Source organism: Cynoglossus semilaevis, chromosome 19 (assembly GCF_000523025.1).
Source record: "Cynoglossus semilaevis isolate Cse_v1.0 chromosome 19, Cse_v1.0, whole genome shotgun sequence".
In the NCBI taxonomy this organism is placed as follows: Eukaryota; Metazoa; Chordata; class Actinopteri; order Pleuronectiformes; family Cynoglossidae; genus Cynoglossus; species Cynoglossus semilaevis.
In genome coordinates, this window is record NC_024325.1 from 14,602,978 (window position 1) to 14,609,571 (window position 6,594).

The window sequence follows — 6,594 nt, forward strand, 5'->3', positions numbered from 1 at the left end:
AACTGGATCACACTTTCTTGAATTTCCTCGACTCCTGACATTTTCCTGAAGTGGACTTCTGTCCAAAAAGTCATAGGTTCGAATCCAGCAGCCACCAGGTGTCACCGAGGTGCACTGCTCACACAGTTCGCCGTGTGCTGTGTCACCATGGCAATAAATCACTTTCACTTTCGCTCAATTCCTCCGCCCCTAACCGCCGCGTCTGTCGCCAGATTTGATAGAATCATCAACAGCAACTCGTGCGAATGCAGGTCATGAATAATGAATGTGTTGCGCAGCCACAATTGTCACATCCCAACACTGGGCTGTTACCGCTTCACCTAGAGTGACATGAGCTAACGTTGGCTGGTTCCTCTGGTTAAGAGTCACATGAGCTAATCCACATCTGCTGCTATTAGAATACCCATTAGCACTCACTGTGTCGGCACGTGTGCTGGTGTACACACACACACACACACACACACAACAACACACCGTCCTGGAGCGACACAATAACACAAAGACCCAGCCGGCTTCTCATTAATAGTGATGACAGATATGAGTGACAGCGCCTCATACTGGAGAACACTCGGGCATCAGGTGTTTGCCTGCATCCCTTCATCATCCACACAAAGAAACAGTGACACGCATCAGGTGTAACGACCTGATGGACGGGCTGCGGTTTGACACGACAGGCGCCGCCGCAATTTCTGCAACCGTCAACTGTAGCCAATATCAGTCCAGGACCAAAATACCTGCAGTGTATTTGAATCAATGTATTCAGAGTCAAACCAATGAGCGGTGGCCACTAAGTGACACAACATTTCTACTACTGCACAGTGGTGCAGTGTACAAAGAGCTGGGATAATGAAAGATAGACCAGAAATAGCTAAAGGTTAGCCTAGCAATATAGCAGAATAATATAGGTAACAATTAGCAAAAACAAAGCTTAAATTTAAGAAAAGACGGCCAACGTGTCGGTTACATTTCTACCAAACATATTAGCTTTATTTAGTGCAGCAAGTCAGATAAAAAAAACCTAAATAAAACAAAAAAGGAAATAAAGCTAAAAGTGACCTTAAATGTAGTGTTAGCTAAAGGTTGATTAAAATATAGATAGTGGACAGTTTTCCTATAATTAAATTGTTTAAAAAAAAACTCAACATATCGTCTTACCTATAGTGTTGTAGTATATTGCAATATATTGTATCGTTGCCGATGTATCGCAATACGCATCGTATCGCCAGATTCTTGCCAATTCAAAGCCCTATTACAAACGACTATATCAAAATTCTCTTTAAACCTATTGTCCAGAACCACATGGTACACCCCCCCCCCCCAACATGTACACAAAATATGGACAACCAATCAGACTGCTGCTTTACTGTGAAAATATTGACAGTTGTATATTTTCACCTCAGCTCAGATCAGGGTGAATAAATAAACGTCCACGTTAGTTCTACTCAGTTATGTTAATGTTATTATTTGGTAAAAGAGCCTCAAATGTTTGTCTCCTTCCTGTCTTCAAGGTCAGACTGCGCTCATCTGTGCAACATTAGCCTCGAGCTACGAGTCTAATGAATATTCACCTGGGAGAGCTTCCTGCTCATTACCTGCAGCGGAGAGAAAACACAGGAACAACTGTGTATTGGCTGCTATTCATTGTGTTGGCTCTTACATTACCCATGATGCCGCTGCTGCCGTTGCTGAAGTCGCCTGGTTTGTTCATCTCAGAGATGTGCGACTTCTGCCTGTTATGATCAACCTGGATTTATCCAAAAACCACAGCCGTTATTATTTCACGTCTGCATGTGGACCAGTGGACCACGGAGGAATAATAGGGTCCACACTCTGGACCACATTTATCGCCACATGATGGTTAAAAAAAAAAAATCGCTTTAATTTATGTCTACATTTGCAAAAAAAAAAAAAAAAAAACAATTTCCTCTGTATCTGACAATACAATAGGCCCAGGACATGACATTTGTTCTCTGACGAAAAACATCTAAAAACCGAAAAATCTATCTTTAAAAAAAACATGAACCGTTAATAAGAAATGGACAAACTAGAGTTTATCACTATAGATTGTATTTAAAAATATAGAAGTATTTTAAAAAATGTATTTAAAAAAAGCCATTTATTAAAAACAGTCAACTTCCTGTTGGGAGTTATCCTGGATTTACTTCAATGATGTCCTGATCCTTTAGCCAGAATTGTGTCCAAATTGGGATAAGTTTCATGACTTTTCATTCAGATAAAAAAAATTTAAAAATCACACTAATAGATATTCAACAACTGGTACCATTCTGGCCCAGAATGAGAACCTCTGTTGGTCCTTATCAGAGTCATTTCCAGTTCCACCTTCACAGCCAGATGTTGCAACGTCCGTTTCCTACGTACGTTCTAGGACAGAAACCTTCAACGATACCTGAGCTGCGTGTTTGTATGATTTCATCTGAAACCTGAAGGTTCGTGGAGTAGGGAGTGCTCCCTCCCCCGCCTCCCTTCCCTGCAGCCTCTCTGTGTGTTCTCCGTAGGTCTGTTTTGCCAAAAATCACACACAACCGCCGTGTGAAATACTTACAAATGGTCCGTTTTCAGCTCCAGCGGTCGGAGCTAAATCCTCCAGATCAATAATGGAGACTGAACCATATCATGTATAATCCCCAGCAACGTAAACAAAGAGCAGCGTTAATTATAGGGCCGAGCTCATGGGTGATTATCTGGGGTAGAGTCAGACAGCAGTGATGGCTGGGAAAAAAAAAAAAATATATATATATATATACATATATTCATACATACACTGTGTACAATAATCAACAAAACTCTCAGGGACAAAAGCTGCTGAAAGACACGTGTTCACGTTGTCATAAAAGAAGAGCACTCCCCCTCACCTCACCTCACACCCCCCCCCCCCCCCCCCCGACCTTGTAACTAACTCACTGCAGACTGCGCAGCTCGTTTCATTACCCACATGCCCCGGTAACCTGGCCTCCTCTGAGGAGCTACAATAGCACACGTGCACACACCATCCAGAGCTTTTGTTGTTGGAGACACAGACACCAGTCTGATCACGGAACATCAGAGGGTTTTCACTGCAGCAGTGACGTCTGTGTCGTTCATGAGTAGAAACCTGAGCCCAGAAGGGTTCATGTGGGAAGTAAAACAGATTTATTAGATTTGGAAAAAAAAACCCAAAACATTTTATGTTTACAACAAAAATTAGTTCATGAAAAATCATCTTAAATATAAAAAAATATAGAAAGTCGAGGAAATTAGCAGGATGACTCCTGTGAAGTAGCTGCAGGAGACATTTTGAATTTTTAGTTATCGCACTGCTAAGTAATATTTTGTTGGCTAACTATTAGCTTTGTTTTGGCCTCCATTTCTTCAAAGATTTTTTGCACAGTTTTTGTAAACTTCTAACTTCCTATGACAATGTATTTATATTTTGACTAATTAGTGGCTTGTTTGGCTTGTTTACATATTTTTACTCTTAGAAATTTCTAGAAAACGGTTTTAACCAATCCTGAGCTACTCAGTAAATTCGTTTCTGGCTATATTGTTTGAGAAACATTTATTTTATGGTGAACTTCTTCACTTTTCATTAAAGCATGCTAGCATGCTATGTTAGCTAAGTCAGCTAAAGGCATTTCACACTGAACTGCAGATAATATGAAATATTAGGGAGGAATTATGTATTTTCCTGCTTTCACTATACAATTTATTCATTTATAAACCAAAAAAAAGCAAAGTTGACAGTAATAAATACATGAAAATACATAACAGCAGCGTCTCGCCGCCAAACATGTCAGTTCGAGCTTTAATATTCCTGCCTTTTTCACAAACAACTGCTGCGTCGACTGGGTTTCAGCCCCTTCAGCTGAAAGTTGACATCTTCAGCAAAAAAAAAGAAAAAAAAAGTGAGGCGTAGGTAGAGAAGGAAGGGGGAGAAAACAAGGGGTGAGGTTGGGACTGTGAGTGTGGGAAAATATAAAAGGAGGTGGGATTAAAGCGTCAGACGGGACAGTGTTTGTCTGACGGATGACAACCTGGTGGCTGCTCCCTAAGGAGTGGGAGAAGAGGAGGAGAATGAAGGAGTTCAGCGGTGACACCTCCCACCGAGAGCGGCAAAACACCGACACACGTGCACAAACATGTCCAACAGCTTCATGATGTATGTGCTGTAGGTGCAGAAAAAAATGTTTTTAACGACGCTTAGTCGACGAGTGAAAAATATATGGTGGAAAAGTCTGACTGTTATTAATAATATTAATATTAATATTTTGTCAAAACATCACCTACTACGGGTTAACCTTAAGCTAACGTTTTGACATATGTCTTTGCTACTGCTAACATTAGCTTACACTAGCTTTGACCTGCTTCTTACATTCATGCTTTTGGCTCATTTTTGTTTGTTAGTTTGAACATTTTATGTTCCTTCAGTTGACGTTTAGCCTGTTTCACTTTAGGGCCTTTTTAATATAATATACAAAATTGGTAAAAAAAAAAAAAAAAAGAGCGTGGATTTGATCGGCCGTGACCTTGTGTGAACCCAGCAGCAGTTCGGTTGCTTGTTATTGCTTCAATAGACGGCAACACTGCAATATTTAGACGCACAAATGGTCCTGGAGACACAGACAACAGAAGGCAGGGGGAGACAGGGTGTAGCAGGGGTGAGAGACGCTGCCAAGACTCCGTAGGGTTTTAGTTCAGTGAAGCTCACACAGCCTCGGGACGCGAGCCACGTGGGCCACACATTTAAGACCAGAAACTGTACAAGAACTAATATATTGGTGTGTCATATTAGCTGTAAACGTTAGCTGCATTCAGCTGACTCAGCTTTATTTACCGTAAAACATCGACTGGCATATTTTTAGGCTACCTATTAGCTTTTTGCTTCCCCAGATTTGAGCTAAATTTTGAGTTAGCTTGGCTAACTTTTGGGAGAAGTCTTGGGGTCAGTGTTTCAGCTATTTTTGTTTTAGCTAACAGATTAGCATCTTTCATTTCCATTTGTCTAAATTATCTTTTGCTAAAACATACCATGTAGCTTTATTAAAAAAGGTTTAATTCAGCAAAACGTGAATTATCTTTCATAATCTCTTTGAGTAATATAAATACTTTTGCTAAATTTTTGGATAAAATATAAATATTTAGCTGTTTCAAATTTAGCGTGAGCTATCCTTTAACATAATTCTGTTAAATGCTGTTGCGTCCATGGCCAACTATTAGCTACATTTCCGATTACTTCTACTTATATTTACCTATTCTATATCTTTTTTATTAACATTTAGTTGTTTTTGGAACATACGTTGCGTGACGGTCTAATTCTAATTTCCTGTTTCCCTCCATCAGCGTCCACTCACTCATGTGAACGAATTAGCAGATGACTTTGTTAATACTACGTTTAAAGACTGATTTACTGCTTCATTATCAGCCGCCTCGTTTATTATCGTTATGCTTTCGTACGTGAACCACGAGCAACTGTTCCCATTAAGTAAATTAACTTTTTTCTGCTTCAGCTGCGGCTCCTGAACAGTCACTCAGCCTCGTATTAGATCAGAGCAGCAGACAATTGATTTTCACTAACTGGGTTTGTATGAAGCTCGCTGCTCATACGTCTCCATTTTACATTATCAATATCACGTGAACACACACGTGTTATGGTCTCCATTTTACATTATCAATATCACGCGAACACACACGTGTAATACACAGCCCGTGGTCCTCAACCTTTTTTGTACCAGGGAGCGGTCTGTTACTGTGGACCAGTAACAGCTGGTACCGGCCCATTGTTGGAGGATCGATACATTTTCAAAATAAAACATTTTTCCTTCCTTCCTTCTGTTAGTGTCGGAGTCTGGATGATGTACTGTTCTGAAATATTCGTTAGTGTCGGAGTCTGGATGATGTACTTTTTTGAAATATTCCCAGATTCTCTTTGAATTAAATGAATTGTGACCAGTAACAGATGACATACGGACCAGTACTGGTCCGCGGACCTGGGGTTGATAACTTCTGTCTTAGCTCCTTAGCTTTTCTTTATTATTACAAATTCATTCCTAATCCTAATCCTAAAATGCTAACACCTTATCACTCACTGAGGACTTTTTGAATGTCCTACACACAGAGACAGAGTCTCACTGGTTTTCCCAGGTCATATATGGGTGACCCCCACCTCACCCCCCCCCTCCCCCCCCCCCCCCCCCCCCCCCCCCCCCCTCTCTCTCTCCTCTCACCCCTGGTCGTGGACATGTGAAGAGTGTGTGGAGACTTCACTCTACTGGGAACCGCAGAACACTTCACACCTGAGCATCACATCTCACACACACCTACGAGGAACTTAAATGGAAAACACACTCGGTTGAGGCTCTCATGGGAAGAGATTTGGCCAAAGATAACAGCAGCCGCTCTACCGTCAGTCTGAGTCCAACCTGAGGAGTGGTCTCTGGACGTGACACGCCCGTTGACGCAGCAATGGTCAAACTGCTTTCTTTCAGTTTTTACCACAAGTCTGAACCAGATATATATATATATATATATTGACTTTGATCAAATCTGAGTTTGTTATGGATGTGACTGAACTGCAGCAGCAAAATAAAAATTCAACAA

At 40.9% G+C, this 6,594-nt stretch overlaps 1 long non-coding RNA gene across 1 annotated transcript in view; it reads right to left on the minus strand.

The window, feature by feature from the left end:
• Positions 1-2,907: 2,907 nt before the first annotated feature.
• The window catches only part of LOC112488636 (uncharacterized), a 5,567-nt gene continuing 1,880 nt past the window's right edge, over positions 2,908-6,594 (minus strand). Inside the window, exon 3 of the long non-coding RNA XR_003052939.1 lies at positions 2,908-3,112. This is a non-coding gene — a long non-coding RNA (uncharacterized LOC112488636). The remainder of the gene's footprint in view (positions 3,113-6,594) is intronic.